This window comes from Saimiri boliviensis, chromosome 3, assembly GCF_048565385.1.
Source record: "Saimiri boliviensis isolate mSaiBol1 chromosome 3, mSaiBol1.pri, whole genome shotgun sequence".
NCBI classification, from domain to species: domain Eukaryota; kingdom Metazoa; phylum Chordata; class Mammalia; order Primates; family Cebidae; genus Saimiri; species Saimiri boliviensis.
Window position 1 is genome coordinate 39,774,678 of NC_133451.1, and position 22,294 is coordinate 39,796,971.

The window sequence follows — 22,294 nt, forward strand, 5'->3', positions numbered from 1 at the left end:
GTTCACTCACCTACGCTTGGCTAGCAGTACATTTATTTTATTTTTAATCTATTTATTATTATTTTTCTTTCCAACTACTATTTTAGTTTCGGGGGCACACATGCAAGTTTGTTACATGAGTAAATTGCGTGTTGCAGGGGTTTGGTATGCAGATTATTTTGTACCCAGGTAATGAGCATAGTACCCAATAGGTAGTGTTGCAATCCTCACCCTCCTCCACCCTTAACTTTCCCACTCTCCACTCTCAAGTAGTCCCCAGTGTCTACTGTTCCCGTGTTTGCATCCATATATACTCAATGTTTAGCTCCCACTTATACGTGAGAATGTGCGCATTTGGTTTTCTGTTCCTTCACTAATTCTCCTAGGATAATGGCCTCTGGCTCCATCAGTGTTGCTGCAAAGGACATGATTTAGTTCTTTTTCATGGCTGCATAGTATTCGAGTGTGTATATGCACCATATTTTCTTTCTCTAATCCACTGTCAAGGGGCACCTGAGTTGATTCCACGTCTTTGCTATTGTGAATAGTGCACTAGCAGCAGTTTAGCTTTTCTGGCATACCTGCACACCCAGTAACTATTTGGTATAGGGAAGTTACTTTAATAGGACTCCCACTCTCAAGAATGTGCTGAGGATTGAAAGTCAGTGGTTGTATGTGTGGGGAGTGGGTGAGTTTTGTTTCATAAAATTATAAAGCAGTTAACATTCAGCATACATAGCTGAATAATAACCATATCCCTGATATACGATGCATAGTCTATTTTTGTTTTGTTTTGTTTTTTACTTCCAAAAATGCTGAAACAAATGAAAAACAAAAACAAACCCTTATGTTTCAAATGTGCTTTTGTATTTTTTAGCATTTTCATATAGGTTCTCTCCCAAATTACTAACTTCATGTTTTGTTTCATTTTAGCAAATAGAAAAGGCAAAAATAAACATTTTAATTATGCTATGATATATATAAACATCATGGAAGAAATACTGAGCTCCAGAAAAATCAGTCAGTTTAAGGTCCAGAGCCTCCTCAGAGACTTTATCATTATATCAAATGCATGACGATTGTTTTGGAAATTTTGGGATTCCTGGCTTTTGTGTCTTACAAGTTGCTGCCTAAAGTGCTATGCATGTTCACCTTTAATAATTAACCAAATATTATAATTAACAAGTAAATTCAGAGACTATACAATTATGAATATTCAAAATTAAAACTACGAATCTTAATTTTTCGAAGACATGCTGAAATATACTGAAATATACATCCACATATACATACCTTACACTGACCTTGAAAATACAGAGCAGTTAGGAGCTCTTGGTATGGAAACTATATATCTTAAATTGCTTTAAGAATTAGCATAAGTACAGCACAGGGGAATAAATTATCTTACCATTAAAAGATATAAAAAGGGGCAACCAATTTTCAGAGTCTACCTAGAAAACATACAGAAAGTATTTTCTCAGGCTCTATGTCACTTCTGGGGTAGAATTCCAATGTTATCTAAGTTAGTCTTTGGGACTCTCTCATTTCCCTTTGTGCATTCCTCTTCAACCTCTAGTCCAAAGCCCAAAGACCTACACTTTGGATGGCCTTCTCCCTCATTGGTGAACATCTAAACATCTAAAACTCTTGTTTTTTTTTACTTTCGCTCTTATTGCCCAGGTTGGAGTGCATTGGTGTGATCTCGGCTCACTGCAACCTCTGCCTTCTGAGTTCAAGCAATTCTTCTGCCTCAGCCTCCTGAGTAGTACCCACCAAGACACCCAGCTAATTTTTTGTATTTTTAGTAGAGACGGTGTTTCATCATGTTGGCCAGGCTGGTCTCAAACTCCTGACCTCAGGTGATCCACCTACCCTGGCCTCCCACATCTAAAACTCTTAATGCCACCATGTGAATGATCTTGAGAAGTGGGAGGAGGAACTTAAATAATTAATGACTTTTAACTTTTTCTGGATTAGGTACATTCTTTTTTCCTGAGATGGAGTCTTGCTCTGTCACCCAGACTGGAGTGCAATGGCCTGCTCTCAGCTCACCAGAACCTCTGCCTCCTGGGTTCAAGCAATTATCCTGCCTCAGCCTCCCAAGTAGCTGGGATTACAGGTGGGCGCCACGACACCTGGCTAATTTTTGTATTTTTAAGTAGAGACGGGGTTTCACCATGTTGGTCAGGCTGGTCTTGAACCCCTGACCTCGTGATCCGCTGGCCTCAGCCTCCCAAAGCGCTGGGATTACAGGCATGAGCTACCGTACCTGGCTGGATTAGGTACATGTTTAAAGAAAATCCTACATACCCAGATCTTGGTTTCTAAATACTTTTGCTAACTGGAGAAATAGTTGGGTCTGGGCAAAGAAAGTACAAGATAAGTCTAGAACATCTTACTGTGCCAAAAAACAAGGGAATGCTCAAATGCTAATGCAGACATGACAAAAGGACATAGGAGGAAATGCTTGGAAGGGGCTCCTGCTAGCCAAAAGTGGGGCCGTTTGAATAACAAAAAAAAATGATGTTGGCCTGGCACAGTAGCTCATGCCTATCATCCCAGCACTTTGGAAGGCCAACGCAGGGGGATCACTTGAAGTCAGGTGTTTGAGACCAGCCTGGCCAACATGGTGAAACCCCATCTCTACAAAAAAAAAAAATACAAAAACTAGCCAGGCCTGGTGGCAAGTGCCTGTAGTCCCAGCTACTTGAGAAGCTGAGGTGAAAGAACTGCTTGAACCCGGGAGGCAGAGGTTACAGTGAGCTGAGATTGTATCACTGCACTGCAGTCTGGGCAACAGAGTGAGACCCTTTCTCAAAAAAAAAAACCAAAAAAAAAAAAGGAATAATGTTGATGAACTACAATACATTGGGTTAAAAAAGAAGCCATAAACCCACAAATATTCATCAAAAAAATAACGGGGGAAGCTCTTCTTTATAAAGGATGCCAGCTAATAAATATCAAAGGAAGAATAGAAGAAAATCTTACTTTGAAACTATCAAGGCAATCACTGATTCAGTCAACAATCATTAATAGACGCTAAAACCATTCTAGAAAGGGTTGTTGCAGGACAGAACACTCACAGTCTCAGAATATCACCCCACAGATTATCTAAGAGAAAATGCATCTTTACAAATGGAGAGTTCTGGCAGACCAGCTCATCCAAGTGGTGCTTGGCGTAATCAATTCCAGGACAACGGAATAGTAGGTATCGCCACAATCACTACGTAACATTTTTGCCCAACATGTTCAATCTGTATCTAATCATAAGGTAACAATCACATTAAAAAAAATTATTAATATAACAGGTGAAATCTGAATATGTATTCAACTATTATCTATATATCAGATAATATTTCTTGGTGATAATCTTATTATGGGCTATGTGAGAAAATATCCTTGTACTTGAGAAATATATGCTAAAGTATTTAGGGCTAAAGGGTCATGATCTCTACAACTAACTCAGATGGTTCAGCAAACATATTTTAAGTGTGTGCATGTAAAGAGACACAGACACAAAAAAACAGAAGAGATGGCGATAAGGCAGATTGGGCAAAATGTTAACACCTTATACAGCAGGCTAATCATAACCTATAAAAAACAGTAACTAGGCCGGGCGCAGTGGCTCAAGCCTGTAATCCCAGCACTTTGGGAGGCCGAGGCGGGTGGATCACGAGGTCAAGAGATCGAGACCATCCTGGTGCACATGGTGAAACCCTGTCTCTACTAAAAATACAAAAAATTAGCTGGGCATGGTGGCGCGTGCCTATAATCCCAGCTACTCAGGAGGCTGAGGCAGGAGAATTGCCTGAACCCAGGAGGCGGAGGTTGCAGTGAGCCGAGATCGTGCCATTGCACTCCAGCCTGGGTAACAAGAGCGAAACTCTGTCTAAAAAAAAACAAAAAAAACAAAAAACAGTAACTGTAGTAGTTACTTGTGGGCTATACCCTCCCTGTATAAAGAGAGATGATAAAGGAGCTAATGGTTGAAAAGAAACTGATACAACAGGAATATAGTTACTCAGTGTTATAACATTTAGTCAATTTCTCAAAAAAAAAAATTCTATTTCTCCTCTGAAGCAATTAATGGTTCTTAGTTTGGAGGAAGAACATTGAGAAGAGAAAAAGAGAGAGAGAGACCCATGGAAGAGATGACAGTGGGTAAAAACTACATAGAAAAGTTCAGTTCTCTACCCATTCTGAATAAGAGGTAGGTCTTCAAGGTTTAAAAACTTCTGCCTGTGTTTCCCATCCTAGTGAGAAACCCTGTGTGGGTGTGGACATTTCCAAGCCAGAAAGATTCCCTTTTCCAGATTTACACTGACCAAACACCCTGCCCAGGGAGGACCAAGGACCTCATTCCTTACCCACTCCTGGCTAAGCTGCATCAGGGGCAGTGTCTGGCACACGCATCCCAGGTCTACAGCTTTCAGCAGTCCCTACAACCTGACATGTCTAAGACAGACATCACTCCCAACAAACCCAACCCCTTGTTTCTCCTCTCTTTCCTCAGCCTATCCAGTCTCAGAACTGCGCCTTCATCTTCTGCTTCTCTTCCCACTGGCCCATTCTTCATACCTTCCCTGCCTCATCAGCATCCTCAAGGCCACACAGGCTGCACAGCCTCCACATTCCAAGTCAACACACCCTCTCTTGTCTCTGTTATTCCTACATTTTCAGTCCATGGTGCTCACTTGGCACTTTTTAAATATCCTTGCCACACAGCATTGATTCCACACCCACTGCAAGCCAGTGCTTTGCTATGTAATCTCAATTTAAAAAGCGCTTCAGGCCCCACACCATGGTTCACACTGTAATCCCAACACTCTAGGAGGCTGAGGTGGGGTTTGGGGAGGAAATCTATTGAGGCCAGGAGTTCTAGGCTGCAATGGGCTACGATCGTGCAACTGCACTCCAGCCTAGGTAACAGAGCAAGATCCTCTCTCTACATTAACAAAAAAAAAAAGAAAGCACTGTAATTTTATGAAGGTGTTTATATCATTTTATCTCTATTTTACAGAAGAAATGGATGTTCCAACATGTGAAGTCATTTGTTAAAGGTCACAGAGTTGTAAAACTAATGTTCAGACCCTTGTCTTTCTTCTGGTTCCATCCCAATACCAAGGTGTTTTGTATTATTTTGTTTTGGCTTGGTTTTTTTTTGTTTTGTTTTGTTTTGTTTTTTTTAGACAGTGTCTCGCTCTATCACCAGGCTGGAGTGTGGTGGCATGATCTTGGCTCATTACAACCTCTGTCTCCCAGGTTCAAGCAATTCTCCTGCCTCAGCCTCCCGAGTAGCCACTAGTCACATGTAACCATGCCCAGCTAGTTTTTCTATTTTTAGTAGAGTTGGCGTCACCATGTTGGCCAGAATGGTCTGGATCTTTTGACCTCATGATCCTCCTGCCTTGGCCTCCCAAAGTGCTGGGATTACAGGCATGAGCCACACGCCCGGCCTATATTACTTAGTTTTAAACATTGTCTACTGTCCTTTAACCAAGCATAAGGTCCTTGAAGGATGAGACAAACTTTAACCACCTTTGTGCTCTCTCCAGAACCTGGCAATACTCATACAACTTATGCTCACTGATTTACACATCAAGACTCCACCCAGAGTCCACCTTTCTTTCTAACCTCCAGCCCCCATCCCTGCAGAAGCAACCACTCCCTCCTCCTTGCCCTCTGCATGTTTCCACTGCAGCACATGCAAGCCTGAATGCAAGGCCCACGGCCACCACACATGTGCCTGGCACACAGGAGGCACTCATTGTTTTCTGAATCCAATGATTATGCATGGCACAGTCGGATTTCTCAACAGGGCTGCTGTACCTTGTTAAAAAATTTGACCTCAGCCAGGCGCGGTGGCTCAGGCCTGTAATCCCAGCACTTTGGGAGGCTGAGGCGAGCAGATCAAGAGGTCAAGAGATTGAGACCATCCTGGCCAACATGGTGAAATCCCGTCTCTACTAAAAAATACAAAAATTAGCTGGGTATGGTGGTTCACGCCTGTAGTCCCAGCTACTCGGGAGGCTGAGGGAGAATTGCCTGAACCCGGGAGGCAGAGGTTGCAATGAGCCAAGATCGTGCCACTGTACTCCAGCCTGGCACCTGGCAACAGAGCGAGCCTCTGTCTCAAAACAAACAAACAAACAAACAAACAAAATTTGACCTCATTTTTATCCTTATCATGTACTGAGGAAAATTACTGTAGGCAAGACTGACAGAAAATGGACAAGAGAATACAGGTCTAAGCCCCTTTGCCTCCGCTCTACTTTGTGTCCTCTCTACGTGCTGCACTGGGTATAGTATGTTCTAGAGCAATGGTCCCCAATGTTGTGGCACCAGGAACTGGTTTTGTGGAAGACAGTTTTTCCACATATAGGGGGATGGGGGGCTGGGAGGGTTGGGGATGATTCAAATGCATGACGTTTATTGTGTACTTTATTTCTATTATTACATTGTAATATATAATGAAATGAGTCTACAACTCACCATAATGTAGAATCAGTGGGAACCCTGAGCTTGCTTTCCTGCAACTAGATAGTCCCATCTGGGGACTATGGGAGACAGTGACAGATCATCAGGCATTAGATTCTCATAAGGAGTGGGCAACCTAGATCCCTGGCATGTGCAGGTCACAAGAGGGCTTGTGCTCCTGTACAAATCTAATGCTGTTGCTGATCTGACAGGAGGCGGAGCTCAGGCAGTAATGCAAGAAATAAGGAACAGCTGTAAATACAGATGAAGCTTTGCTTACTTGTCTGCCACTCACCTCCTGCTGTGCAGCCCTGTTCCTAACAGACTGCCAGTGGTACCACTCTGAAGCTTAGGGGTTGGAGACCCAATTTCTAGAACAGTGCTCCAAATTTTAATGTATGTATAATAGGAATCAATACAAATTACGATTCAGTATGTCTGCGGTGGAGCCCAAGATTCTGCATTTCTAACAAGTTCTCAAGAGACAGCAATGCTGCTAATCCACGGAACATTCTTTGGAGTAGCAAAAAATTCTAGACATTTATAGTGAAACTATGTCCATTTAAAGAGTATATAACATGCAGATTGAAATGACTAGACATAATTTCACAGAATGTTAATGTTAGTTGTCTTCGGGTTTCTTCTTTCTGCTTTTCTATAATTTCCATGTATTGTATAATGACTCTTGCTGATGGAAATAAAAATTTTAAATGTTCTCTCTATATATACATGCACAAAAAAGCTGTATATTTGGACATTTCCATTCTGCATAGCTCCATCTTTATTTAAGCAACAAATATACTTAAAAGGAATAGTCTTGGGAGATAACAGGTTGGTGAATTTAGCAATTCCCTATATTCTCATTTTAACATGCAAATTAACACGAAGCAGCAATTACCCTTAACAAGCAGTCACCATCACAAGTATTGTTTTTCTCAGGTTCCTTTCCCTTAAAAGAAAAAGAATCCATTCAGCTGGAATACAATAAAAGGCAAACCAAATTAAGGGCAGATAGAAAAAAAACAAGCAGGCACTACACTGGAGCTCTTCCAAGTGGGTCAACAGAACCACATGAAAGTTGAAACAGAGACAGAAATGCTTTTCTCACAGCAGAAGTGGGGTCGGCTGAGCTCCACAGCAAGGTGAAATGAAATGAATTAAAGCATCACTCACTGTGCACCTGCAGGTGAGGTGGGAAAGAAATGATCCTTGGAGGAGCTCTACCTCCAAAGGAGAACGAGGAGAAATCATTAGGAAAAGGCAATTGGAGGGCACATATTTGCAAGAAAACACTCCCAAAGTACCCAACCTCTCTTCAGGGCAGTTCCAATGAATAACAGGGAATATAAGTTATATTCCCTGAGTTGTAGAAGATGTAGCCCCAGCTGGTGGGCATTTCACTTCCACTCCAATGCCTGCAGCATTTCTAGGCACTCGCTTGGCCACAGCTGTCTGGGATACAGGCAGGGCCAAAAAGAAGGTGCCCAACCATCCCATGGCTTATGCAGGGCACTCCTGGTTACAGCAGGCCTGGAGGTGCCCTGCATGCTCTGTGTTCTGCTCCCTTACCCACTTCCAGGTAAGAGTTTCTCATTGCAGGCTATGGGTTTTCATGCTATGGTTCTACCCACAGTCCTACCTGATGTTTTTCCTTAAAGAAAAATTCTGAGATTATGAAATTCCACTAAGGTTGGAACTTAGGGTCCAGAAAACCTCTAGATTCAATGAAGCCAAAAATCACTTCTGTAGGTATACACAGCATTATTAAGAATGTGGTTTCATATCTGTGAAGGTTATACACACTAGACATTCAGCTCAACAGAAAATGACAAACCACTGTATCTCTACTGAATTCTATGAGTCCAGGGCTGGGTTATTTAATTCAAGACGAGCAACCATATGCCGACTTTAAAAACAATGATTACCAGCCGGGTGCGGTGGCTCACGCCTGTAATCCCAGCACTTTGGGAGGCCGAGGCAGGTGGGTCTCCTGAGGTCAGGCATTTAAGACCTGCCTGACCAACACGGTGAACCCTACCTGTACTAAAAGTACAAAAATTAGTGCTCACTTTGGCAGCATATATACTAAAATTGAAACGATACAGAGAAGATTAGCATGGCCCCTGAGCAAGGATGACGTGCAAATTTGTGAAGCGTTCCATATTTTCCTGATGAACATCAATGTGAAAATCCTCAATAAAATACTGGTTAACAGAATCCAGCAGCACATCAAAAAGCTTATCCACTACGATCAAGCTGGCTTCATCCCTAGGATGCAAGGCTGGTTCAACATACACAAATAAATAAACGTAATCCATTATATAAACAGAAGCAATGACAAAAACCACGATTATCTCAATAGATGCAAAAAAGGGCTTTGACAAAATTCAACACCCCTTCGTGCTAAAAACTCTTAATTAGCTAGGCATTGATGGAATGTATCTCAAAATAGTAAGAGCTATTTATGACAAACCTACAGCCAATATTATACTGAATGGGCAAAAGCTGGAAGCATTCCCTTTGAAAACCAGCAGAAGACAAGGATGCCCCTTCTTACCACTCCTATTCAACATAGTACTGGAAGTTCTGGCCAGGGCAATCAAGCAAGAGAAAAAAACAAAGGTATTCAATTAGGAAGAGAGGAAGTCAAATTGTCTCTGTTTGCAGTTGACATGATTGTATATTTAGAAAACCCCATTGTCTCAGCCCCAAATCTCGTTAAGCTAATAAGCAACTTCAGCAAAGTCTCAGGATAAAAAAAATCACTGCAAAAATCACAAGCATTTTTGTACATTAATAATAGACAAATAGCCAAATCATGAGAGAATTTCCATTCACAATTGCTACAAAAAGAATAAAATGCCTAGGCATACAACTTACAAGGGATGTGAAGGACCCCTTCACAGAGAACTATAAACCACTGCTCAAGGAAATCAGAGAGGACACAAATGGAAAAACATGACATGCTTATGGATAGGAAGAATCAATATTGTGAAAATGGTGATACTGACAAAGTAATTTATAGATTCAATGCTATCCCCATCAAGCTACCATTGACTTTCCTCACAGAATTAGAAAAACTACTTTAAATTTCATATGGAACCATAAAAGAGCCCATATAGCTAACAGAATCCTAAGCAAAAAGAACAAAACTGGAGGCGTCATGCTACTTGACTTCAAAGTATACTACAAGGCTACAGTAACCAAAACAACATGGTACTGGTACCAATGGAACAGAACAGAGGCCTCATTTCAATAATTATTAACATTCTTTATTTGCCTTCTGAATAGAAATACATATATTATTTTCCACCAAATCATTCAAAATAAATTATAGCTATCATGACCTTTTTTGTTTAGAGATGGAGTTTTGCTCTTGTCGCCTAGGCTGGAATGCAGTCGAAGGATCTTGGGTCACTGCAACCTCCACCTCCCAGGTTCAAGTGATTCTCCTGCCTCAGCCTCCTGAGTAGCTGGGATTATAGGCACCCACCACCATGCCTAGCTAATTAATGTGTGTGTGTGTGTGTGTGTGTGTGTGTGTGTGTGTGTCTGTTTGTATTATACTTTTAAGTTGTGGGGTACATGTGCAGAATGTGCAGGTTTGCTACACAGGTATACATGTGCCATGGTGATTTGCTGCACCCGTCAACCCGCCATCTACATTTGGTATTTCTTCTAATGCTATCCCTCACCTAGGCCCCCACCCCTCAACAGGCCCCAGTGTGTGATGCTCCCCTCCCTGTGTCCATGTGTTCCCACTGTTCAGCTCCCACCCATGAGTGAGAACATGTGGTGTTTGGTTTTCTGTTCCTCTGTTAGTTCGCTGAGAATGATGGCTTCTAGCTTCATCCATGTCCTGGCAAAGGACAAGAACTCATCTCTTTATGGCTGCATAGTATAGTATTCCATGCTGTATATATGCCACATTTTCTTTATCCAGTCTGTTATTGATGGCCATCTGGTTTGGTTCCAAGTCTTTGCTACTGTGAATAGTGCTGCAGTAAAGACAACGTGTGCATGTGTCTTTATAGTGTAGAATGATTTATAATCCTTTGGGTATATACCTAGTAATGGGATTGCTGAGTCAAATGGTATTTCTGGTTCTAGATCCTTGAGGAATCACCACACTGTCTTCTGCAATGGTTGAACTAATTTATACTCCCACCAACAGTGTAAAAGCATTCCTGTTTCTCCACATCCTCTCCAGCATCTGTTGTTTCCTGACTTTTTAATAATCACCATTCTAACTGATATGAGGTAGTATCTCATTCTGGTTTTGATTTGCATTTCTCTAATGACCAGTGATGATGAGCTTTTTCTCATATGTTTGTTGGCCATATAAATGACATTTATATGGTCTTTTAACTTTCTCTCTCTTGTCCTGTTGTCTTGCCAAATCAGATTATAGTTCACTTATTTTGGGTGATTTTCTTTCCTCCAAAAGACATCCTCACACTTTCCCACCTCTGTACCTTTGTGAGATATGCTCTCTTGACCTGGTGTTTTATTCTCCCATCACTGTCCCTCAGGTAAGAGCAGACCTATTCTTTTGGGTCCATCACAAATGTTGCCTTCTCTAGGAAAGCTTCCCTAACCCCCACCCCAATTTTAGGCCATCCCCCCTTTTCTGACTCTCAGTGACATTTTGCAGCTCACATCACAGGTATCACATTCTAACCTGCGTGGTAAGACTTTAAGAAGACATTTACTGAGTTTCTCATGGGTGAGGCCTGAGTCTGAAAACTCTCATATGTGTTCTTTCATTTAATTCCTATCTCAATGAGGTAGGAATTCTTATTTTATTTTATTTTATTTTATTTTATTTTATTTTTTGAGCTAGAGTCTTGCTCTTGTTGCCCAGGCTGAAGTATAATGGCATGATCTCGGGTCACTGCAACCTACACCTCCCGGGTTCAAGTGATTCTCCTGCCTCAGCCTCCTGAGCATACCATATTAATAAAAGAAAAAGAAGGGTGAGGGAGTATTGAGATACCCTGTACTATCTGCTCAGTTTTTCTGTAAATCTAAAAGTGCTTTAAAAAAATTAAGACTGGCAGGGCGTGGTGGCTCACACCTGTAATCCTAGCACTTTGAAGCAAGAGAACCGCTTAAGCTCAGGAGTTCAAGACCAGCCTGGGCAACACAGTGAAACCCCATCTCTATAAAAATAGAAAAATTAGCCAGGCATTGTGACGCGCATCTGTGGTCCCAGCTACTCAGGAGGAGAAGGCGGGAGGATGGTTTGAGCCCTGGAGGTTGAGGCTGCAGCAAGTTGAGATCATGCCACTGCACTCCAGCCTGAGTGACAGAGTGATGCCTATCTCAGAAATAAGTTTTTTTTTTGAGATCATGAACATGAACTCAGTTTTCTTGATTCGCTTATAAACTACCTCTTAAACTAATTCCAAAGAAGAGTAGTCCTGCTGTCTTTAGCCAAGGTGGTGGCACTGAAACGTGTGAATCGGACCGACTGGGGGAATGAGTTTGAACTAGGATCTCCAGCTAAATATGTGGCACGTGTTTTTTAAATTTAATCTCGTGCATTTATATTCCTCCTTTTATACAACACTAACATGTTTCAGGCTCCAAGTTCTCCAGCTTAGTTCACTACATTTTAATTAACATACCCAGGAAGGAATTTACCACACTTCCTACTCCTCTAAGTCAAGTAAAGTAAGTCCAAGAAAGGCTCTAGGAAGTTCCATTTAAAAGAAAAAAGTTGGCAATTTTAAAATCACAGTCCCAATTCGAAGTTCTATAGACAATCTTAAACCCAGAACTTCAAGCGTCTGTCCGTACATTAACATACTCCACCATATTATACCCGATTCTTGCCTAAAGAAGGAAACTCAGCCTTTTACACTTTCACATATCCTGTCCAGAGACTTCTCTCCACTGTAACAAGAGACTCCACACTGCATTTGTGAGATCTGCACATATAAAAAGTCTACCACATATAAAAACCTTCCAATGTGGAGCTGGCCTAAGAAATAACCATCAGTGACAGTTACTCTTTTTTTAGATCAAACTAGAAAACTATAGATGTGATAACAAGCATCACAAATACATATTTAACAGAAGCCATTTGGTAATACTCATGGCAGTAATAAGCAACAGCATTTGGGTATTTTACTGTTTGTGATGCATGGTGTAATGTAGCCTCATAAAAATACTGTGATATGGGTGGTAAAGATGCCATCACCATTTTATAGATGAGGAAAATGGAGGCTTACAAATTGAAGTCAAGACACAGAACTCATTCAAATCCATGACTAGTGATTCTGTTCCTCTGGATCCTCCAAGGCCTGGCTCCATGACAGCTCATTCAAATCCACAACTAGTGACTGTGTTCCTCGGGATCCTTCAAGGCCTGGCTCCATGCCAGCCGTGTTTTCACTCTCTCCAGCCAGGAAGGCAGGATCCCTCTCCTTTAATAATTTTCCATAGTCCTCCTGTCATCTGTGGAGAGGTTCTCTCTTTCTCTGCAGGCCACATACCTGTTCATGCCTCCAATCTCCTGAGCAGAATTAAATAAACCAACTCAGGCCTAGGACCTGGCTCACTCACTCAGGTCCCACCCACTATGTGAACACAGTGCCTCGCACACAGTGGAAGCTCCTCAACCCCAAAGGTCCCACAACCACATGACTGACCCTGTGCTGTGAAACTGACCCATGAGCAAAAGCCAAGAAACAAAAACAGACCTCGTTCCAGTGCCTCAAAACTTATGGGAAATTCAAGGTGACTTATTTTCCTTGACCTTAAAATAAAATAATGTTTAAGTTTTACAACATGGCTGATAATCATAAATGGAGTTTTCTTTTCCCTGGGGGTCCACAGCCGGCCCTCTAATTTAGGGCCAAGATTGTTCAGAAAATGTGCCACGACCCCTGATTTTGAGCCAGATTCCAGAAAAAGTAGGGGAGAAAAATGAGTTTTATCATCTATACAACTTGGGCTGCTTTCACAGGCACCACGCTCTGGCAAGATAAGGCCTAAAATTGACTTCTGCATATTTCTTTCTACAGCCTTGTCGGCCAAGTTGACAATTTTGTTATTAGAACCTTTGATTCTCAAATCTAAATCAAATGAAAAGTCAAATATTTTAAAAGGTCAAATTATTTAAAAACTTCAGCTCTGCATCAGTACAAAATATAAAGCTCCTGATTTTATATACACAGATAGTGACTAATTCACTAATTGTACCTGAAAGAAAAAGGAAGGCTTCCAAGGCACCAGGATATCACAGAGGTTGTTGAAAGAAGCAGTTTACTGAATGGTACTTCTGTGTCTTCACAGTTTTAACATGCTCAACGGTGGAAAACCAAAACTGTTTGGACTCAAGTGGCTAAAATTCAATGCTTGCTTTGATATTAACCAGAACTGAATATAGTTCCCCAAGATTTTTAAAGTGCTGCTTACTGTATTTTTCCTTCTGCAGCCAATTCGAAATGATACTTTTAAAAAATAAGATGTTTAACTCTAGCGTAACACATGTGCTTTGAATTTTTATCAGGAATGAAAAACGGGATGCGTAGCGCTATCCACATCTTCCTTGTCTTGCATATATTGTAGCATCAAACACCACGGAAATAATGAGAAATATCTTCAAATTTCACAGTTAATAAATAGTTTCTCTCTCCTGGTCAGAAAAGCGATGGCAGAATACCAAAGGGGACTTGGGAGTGTGTGTGTGTGTGTGTATATATGCTCACGTGTGCACATCTGTGGTGTGGCTGTGGGTGGGGACGGGAGTAAGGGAAGGCGACTTAACTGGGATGCAGCTAAGATTACTGAGGTGTCCCCTAGCATGGAAATCCTCTACCTGCGCTCCACTCTGCCAGCATGTTGTGTGTTCTGGGAAGCTGACCCATTTATCAACAGTCTGTCTTACCCACTGGCTCCCATTTTGGTTCAGCCAATGGGGGGACTCCTACAGGAGACAAGAAGAAAGGAGAATGGTTCCATTCCCTGTCAGGTGGCCCTCTACAGAGTCCCTTGGAAACCGTTCTCTCCCTCGCCCCTCAGGCCTAGGAGTGGCAGGAACGTGGCTGTTACTAGCCCCAGGATGCAGCCACTTCTTTATGGCTCCTATGTACCCTGTCCCCAATTTTTTTTTATGGCAACACTTGTAATATATGGTTTCCTTTACTCGGTTGCGCGCAGGTGTGTGTTTGTGTATGTGTTTGTGTTTCTGAGACAGGGTCTTACTCGGTCACCAAAGCTGGAATGCAGTGGCGCCATCTTGGCTCACTGTAGCCTCAACTTGTCAAGCTCAAGTGACCCCTGACCTCAGCCTCCTGAGTAGCTGGACCTACAGGGCACACCACCACGCTTGGCTAATTTTGTTTATTTTTTGTACAGATGGGAGCCTTACTAAGTTGCCCAGGCTGGTCTCAAACTCCTGGGCTCAAACAATCCTCCTGCCTTGGCCTCCCAAAGTGCTAGGATTACAAGTGTGAGCCACTGCACCTGCTTGTTTTTAATGACACCTGAGGACCGTACAAGTATTTTCACTGTTATGACTGGGGTCTGTATAACAGTTTTCCTTTACATTAAAAGCTGACTCCATTTTTAAAAAATAATTTTTATATAATTTAATAAAACTATTTGGTCTCCCTATCTTCTTCCCCTTTGTTCTTCAATCCATTCTAAACAACACTAGCAGATAATTGACCTGAAGCACCCAGATAGGAGTGGCATTTCCCTCCACACTAGAATCCATTGTCTTTCCATTACCTACCATGTGCCACCTGTTTTCTTATGGGACCTGGGCTGATACAGAGACCTGAAGCTCTGAACACTCCCTGAAGAAGATACTAGCCTGTAATTACTATTGTTTTGATCCTACTTTTATGACAGCCTTAGAGTTAACTGTTGTGGCTGCTGAACTGTTAGGGTTTTTGTTTCTTTAAATCCACAAAATGCCATTATCTGCAATAAACTACAAGGTAAAGGATGTATCTTGTAATTTAAGTGATTTTTTAAAAAAAGAAAAAAACATAACCAGATCAAGTCAGTTCTTTGCTCAAAGCCTTCTTGTCTCTCCCAGAATTAAAAACATTTTAAGTCCTTATTCTGCTGTGCCATGTCCTCCGTAACCTGTCCCCCGCCCCACCCATATTTGTTTGTCTTCATCTCTGCCCTGGTCTCCAGGACAGCATTCCCATTCTCCAAACGTGCCACACTGGCTCTACCTGCAGCCCTTTGCTCCTGCAGTTCCCTCCACCTGGAATGCCATCTCCTGGGTCTTCATGTCATGAATTCCCACTTACCTGATTCTTGTGGCCAAAGGCCTTGGCCCAGCACCTTATCTCCAGCAGACCTCTCTTGCCCCAGCTCTCTCTCCCTTTGTCTTTTCTTCCTTGTGCTTCTTCCCCCAGTGTATATTTATTTGTTTATGATCCATCTCCTCCCATGAGAATGGAGGGTCCCCAAGGAGGGACTCTCTCTGTTAGGATCACCATTCGTCGCCACGACCTGGAACTGTGGCAAGCAGACAGCCAGCACTCACTAAATATTTGTTGAATAAGTGAATGACCTGGTCGGTTAGAGAGGGAAAAAAAAAAGAACAGCTGGCCTACTTTCTTAAAGGTTACGGTTCAATTTCCAGTGACCAAGGAGATACTCAGTGGTTATCTGTTGCAGATTACACTGAAGGGGTTCTGTTTCCATTAAAAGATGAGCTTATAGAATAACCTTCCATCCAACATGAGGATATTTTACCCTGCATATCAAAACCAGCACCTTGTACAGTAAACAATCAAAAATACGATCAAATGTAAATTCAGAAGCTGGGCGCAGTTATGCTCACGCCTGTAATCCCAGCATTTTGGGAGGCTAAGGTGGGTGGATCACTTGAGGTCAGGAGTTTGTGACCAGCCTGGTCAACATGGTGAAACCCCATCTCTACTAAAAATACGAAAATTGGCCGGGCATGGTGACGCCCACCTGCAGTTCCAGCTACTCAGGAGGCTGAGGCATGAGAATTGCTTGAACTTAGGAGGCAGAGAGAAATGGCACCACTGCATTCCAGCCTGGGCCACAGCAAGACTCTGTCTTACAAAAAAAAAAAAAAAGTAAATTTAAACGACTGCTAACCCTAGCAGGGGAGGGCAACGATTTCTGTAAAGGATCAGACAGTAAATAACTGAACACTTTGTGGGCTAGAGTCTCTGTGACAATACTCAACTCTGCTGCTGTACCATGAAAGTTGCTTTTCATGGTCATCTAGAAAGCTGTGCTGCCTCAGCAGGAAGACGCTGGCCACACAGCTTTGATAATACAGTGTGGAATATCCTCATTCATGAATGAACACAGCTGTGTTCCAATATAACTTTATTATAAACACTGAAATACAAATTTCATATAATTTTCAGGTGTCATAATCTTCTTCTTTTGACTTTTCTTTAAGCATCCAAAAATGTAAAAACCATTCTGGGCTCATGGGCCATATAAAAAACAGGTGGCGAGGGGGATTTGGCCTCCAATCTGTAGTTTGCTGATCTCTGGTTTAAATCATTTCTCAAGGTGGCTATTTTTATCTTGATAAAATACATTCTAGCCCATGAATCTGTTGGATATTCTGCAACCTAATTCAACATGGAATAAATGCATTTGTTATAATAGGCTGGAAAAAGTTTATTTGGGTAAATACACATCACTAATTGACTCTCTAAGACTATCTTTCCACCCAGATTTTGGTCATCTTCTCACACAAGTTCTGCTAGCATGTCTTTCCTCACCTAAGTACCTTCAACCTATCATCCTAGTGAAGAAATTCCATCAGACTCTTTCTTCCTTTTCAGAAAAGGGAACTACAATAAAACATTCAAATGTTTTTTAATGTGATGCTAATGTGACTGTGATGCTGAAACCAGGCTTTGGGGCAATACAAATTCCAGGATAATGTTTTATGACTAAGGGTACAACATGTTGCCTACGCTTTGCTTTCAAGTACTCTCAAACACACCCTGTTGCGTGGGCCCTGGAATGAGAACTATTTTGATTGCAGGTGCTGCTGGAATTCAGGGTCATCTGTCCCCACAAGCTATAAAATTTGCTGAAAAGGCCAGATTGCATGATGGCATAGCCAAAACATGTTATTTCATAACTTGAAGAAGAAGATTTTAAATTTCACTCAATTATAATAGTCTCACCCCTCTTACATAATAGCAATATGTGAAGATCTGGAACCTGAAGAAGCACTTTTCATGGTATTACTCAGACGAGTCAGCCACACATAGTGAAGAGGTGTGATTAACATTAAACACATCTATGTGGCCCTAGAGACACAGTAGAGAATGAGAGTACCTCACTTTAGGTCTCCAGATATTTTAAATATCCTGAGGTTCAGTGTCCCAGCAACCCAGTCAGGAAAGAATTCAAGAAGATAGTTCTCAACAGTTAGGCCTCTCGTATTCTTCAAACCTAGGATACATGGAACAACAGCGAAATTTACTATAACCTAATTAATCACAGACTCCACTTGCCCTACCCATTTTGAAAACAGATCTATTGGAATGTGAAATGAAAATTTTTAAAGTTATTTGGAAGACCTCTAAGTGCTCTGCTTCTTGAAAAATTTCCAAGTAAATCAAATTCAAATAAATAGGCCAGAGGAAGCCAACGGCCTTCTAACTCCTACTGTAAGTAGCACACACCCTACACATTTACTGTGAAAACCAGGGATTAAATTAAGCTTCGCTTAAATTCCAAGCTGCCGAAGACAGTCTCTTGAGAAAGCAGCCTTGGCTTGAAACCCTGGCATCCCATGCATATGGTCCAATTCACACCAAAGACAGCCATCCACAAAGCTGTCCTGCCTCAGCAAGAATCTCATCTAGTCAGCTAAGCTTGGGACTACACACATAAATGAAACCTGAGGCCTCCAATCACAGAAAGTTGTAAGATAAGTACTTCAGCTCCATCTCACAACTTTAATTGGAGTTTCAGAAGGAAATAAAAATGCTGACAAGGTATGCAGCTTCAAACAAAAATGATGAGAAAGGCCAGGTAAAGTGGTTTGTGCCGGTAATCCCAGCACTCTGGGAGGCAGAGGCAAGGGGAATGCCTGAATCCAGGAGTTCAAGACCAGTCTGGGTAATATAGTGAGATCTTGTCTCTACAAAAAAATTAGCTAGGCTTGGAGGTGCGTGCCTGTGGTCCTAGCTACTTGGGAGGCTGAAGCAGGAGGATCACTTGAGCCCAGGAATTCAAGGCGGCAGTAAGCTGTGTTCACACCTCTGCACTCCAGCCTGGGTGACAGAGCAAGACCCTGTCAATAAATAAATAAATGAATAGATAAATAAGAGAAGAAAATGATCAGAAATGAATGACTAAGGAAAAACAGACAACAGCAGTTGCCTGGCAATCCTGTGAGCATTCAAATTGACACATGCTTCTTGGGATACCCAGGGCACTACTGAGTCTCCTGCTTCCTGACTTCCAGGGAGACTATGATGCTGAAACTGGGTGATGGAGCAAGTTTCCCTGAACAGCCTGGGCTTCCTGCTTGTAGCAGTTTGATAGGGCTGCCATAACAAAGTACCACGAACTGGGTTGCTTAAACAATAGAAAGTTATTTTCTCACAGTTCTGGAGGCTAGAAATCTGAAATCAAGGTCTCAGCAGCACTGGTTTCTTCTGAGGCCTCTCTCCTTGGCTCGTAGACAGCCGTCTTTTCCCTGTGTCTTCAGAGCATCCTCCCACTGGACATGTCTGTGCCTAATTTCTTCTTCTTGTAAGGCACCAGTCCACTGCACTAGGATCCTCCTTAATAGGCCTTAAATGTATCTTAACTACCTCTTTAAAGACTCTGTCTCTAAATATACTCACATTTCAACATACGAATTTGAGGGAGACACAATTCAGTCCATAACACTGTTGGAATTACTGACATGGGAAGGCTCTATTTCCATTTATTTTTACCAGTGCCATGAGACTAGACTCAGTAAACCCACAGTTCAATTCTCAATTAAAAATTAGCTGCCTTTCTAATATAATGAAAGGATATTACATTCTATAGTGTCCCAATTACTACAAAAAATTTTTGACTATGAAAAAAAGGCAACAGATCTTTTTCACTGTCTTTATAAAATACTTCATAAATACAAACACCAAATCCAACCATAATGAAAAGTCTTTGGGGAAAACCCAAAAGATTTCTAAGCACTAGTTGCCAGTCCACATTTTATAAGCATGTGTACTGCGACAATAATACAACACAAGGAAAAAAAAAATCAAAGCATTCACTTGACATTCCTCATAAATAGAAGGCAATTGCAAACAAATTCCATTCTCACTCATTTCACATGGGCCTTTCATGTAGCCATTCACTTCTTTGCATGAAAGGTCACCTATTGCTGTGTTAATCTAAATTGCCTGCTTCCAACATCAAACTGGCTTCAACACTATCATAGATCAAGATGTCTATTCAAGCCAGGTATGTGCTACAGAATGGGAGAAAATATTCACAAACCATGTTTCTAACAAAGATCTAGTATCCAGAATCTATAAGAAACCTAATTCAATAAGGAAAAAAAAAAAAAAACTCCATTAAAAAGTGGCCAAAAGGCCAGGTACAGTGGCTCATACCTGTAATCCCAGCACTTTGGGAGGCCGAAGAGGGTGGATCACTTGAGGTCAGGAGTTCAAGACCAGCCTGGCCAACACGATACAACCCCATCTCTACCAAAAATATAATAATTAGCCAGATGTGGTAGCAAGCACCTGTAATCCCAGCTACTTAGAAGGCTGAAGCAGAGAATCACTTGAACCCATGAGGCAGAGATTGCAGGGAGCCAAGGTTGTACCACTGTACTCTGGACTAGACAACAGAGCAAGACTCCATCTCAAAAAAAAAAAAAAAAAAAAAAAAAAAAAAAAACAGTGAGTGAGTGAAAGACATGAGGAGACACTTCTCAAAGGAAGACATACAAGCAGCCAACAAACATATGAAAAAATGTTCAACCTCACTAACCATCAGAGAAATTCAAAGCCATAATAACACAATGATATACTGTGATATACAATGATATACCAGCCAGAATGGCTATAATTAAAAAGTCAAAAAACAACAGATGCTGGTGAGGCTTTGGAGCAAAGGAACACTTATATGCTGTTGATGGGAATGTAAATTAGTTCAGCCACTGTGGAAAACAGTTTGGAGACTTCTCAAAGAACTTAGGACGACCATTCAACCCAGCAATCCCATTATTGGGTATACATCCAAAGCAAGTATGTGACCAGGAATGTCATTAGTAAAAGTTAACATTTTTAAATTTCTAAACAGTCTAAATGATCACCAAAGCCCTATAAAAGAATGTCTAAAATAATATCATTTTAATCACTTTAGTCTCATTTTAAGCCTTCTAACAACTTATGACTCCAATTTTGTCCTCCAAATTCAACTATGTTATTCATTAATTCCACAAGCATTTGCTGAGATTGTACTCTGTACCAGGCAGGGCTCTAGAGGCTGAACATACAGCAGTGAACAAACCAAACCCATGCCCTCATAGAAGTGACATTCTGGTAAGATACACAAATCACTTCCCCTACTGTCCTACAAATACGTTGTCTCTTCCAACTTTCCTGGTTGGGGCACTTGTATCTCCAGCCTCCTGGCTCCCCAAAGACTAAACTAACGGGCTATTATATATTTTTTATTTTCCTTCATATCCCTCCCGGGATCTCTGATTGGCATTTCCCACCCCTTGCCTCCTCTACCTGCCTTTTCTACTACAGACAACACTGTCACCATCTGTCTACCCCTAAGCTCCAGTGATGAACCAGAAGACTCTACTCCTTCTATCACATGTCGTGTCTTTGACTAAATCCTGTTAATCCTACCCCAGATCCCCTCCCCTGTCTCTCCTGCCCTCTCCATTCCCACCACCACAATCCCAGCCATTTTTCTTCTTGACTAACACTACAGCCTCTCTCTAGAAGATGAAGCCCAGAAAGTAGGAGGAGCAATCTGCTCACCATTGAATCCCTAGCACCTAGCACTGTTCTTGGCACATAATAGGAGCTTGAAAATTTGGGAAGTCAAGACTCCTGTGCAGGGTATTCAAGGCCCCTCTCAACCTGGCCCCACTTTCCATTTTCTTGCTTCATCTTCAGTCACTCTCCACCACCAACACCCTCCTGACTACACAGTTGGCACATTCCTGTCTCCACATCCTCTCTCACACTGCTCCCTCTCCCTGAAACGTCATCACCTCTCCCCTACCTGTGTGCCTTGGGAAGTCCAAATCAACAGTCTAGAATTACTTGCTTTTTCACTTGTGTTTGCAAAAAAGGTTTGGACACATTGTATTAGATCAATAGGCTTTGTTCTCCTGCTGTTGTACCCACTGGACCATGCGCTCTGGAGCAGGGCTTGTGCCTTTGTTTTGTTTGTTTTTAACTCTCAGTGTCTGACATGTGGTATATCTCAAGTGCCTCTTGAAAGCCACTTATTCATTCCTTCAACAAATATTCATCAAGTAGCCACTCCCCACCAGACAGTATTCTAGGTGGCAGGGATGTATCAGTGAACAAAAACAAAAATTCCTACCTTTTGGAATTTATATATGTAAGTAAATTTATATGTATATAAATTCCTCTTGGCATTTATATTCCAGTGAGGAGAGAGAGAGACAATAACTTAAAATATAAGTAAAGTATGCAAGTATGTTAGAAGGGCTAAGATCTACAGGGGAAAAAAATTAAAAGGTTAAGAGGGATTCGCGGAGGAGTGACAGGAAGGTTTGCAAGTTTTAAAACATCAATCAGGGTAGGTTTCACCAAGAGTAAATTTGAGCAAAGAATTAAATGAGACCTCTCTCATT

The 22,294-nt window shown here is 41.6% G+C and overlaps 1 protein-coding gene and 1 non-coding gene across 13 annotated transcripts in view; one reads left to right on the forward strand and one right to left on the reverse strand.

The window, feature by feature from the left end:
• APBB2 (amyloid beta precursor protein binding family B member 2) overlaps positions 1–22,294 on the reverse strand; it is a 410,561-nt gene that overhangs the window by 303,285 nt on the left and 84,982 nt on the right. Inside the window, exon 3 of one of the 12 annotated variants that reach the window (XM_074396047.1) lies at positions 17,773–17,889. The exons of the other annotated variants lie outside the window; for them this stretch is intronic. The gene's annotated coding sequence lies outside the window, so the exon portion shown is untranslated. The remainder of the gene's footprint in view (positions 1–17,772; positions 17,890–22,294) is intronic. 12 annotated transcript variants of the gene reach the window in all.
• LOC120363724 (U6 spliceosomal RNA) lies at positions 8,518–8,624 on the forward strand. The gene has a single exon (XR_005579177.1). It is a non-coding gene; the product is annotated as a U6 spliceosomal RNA (small nuclear RNA).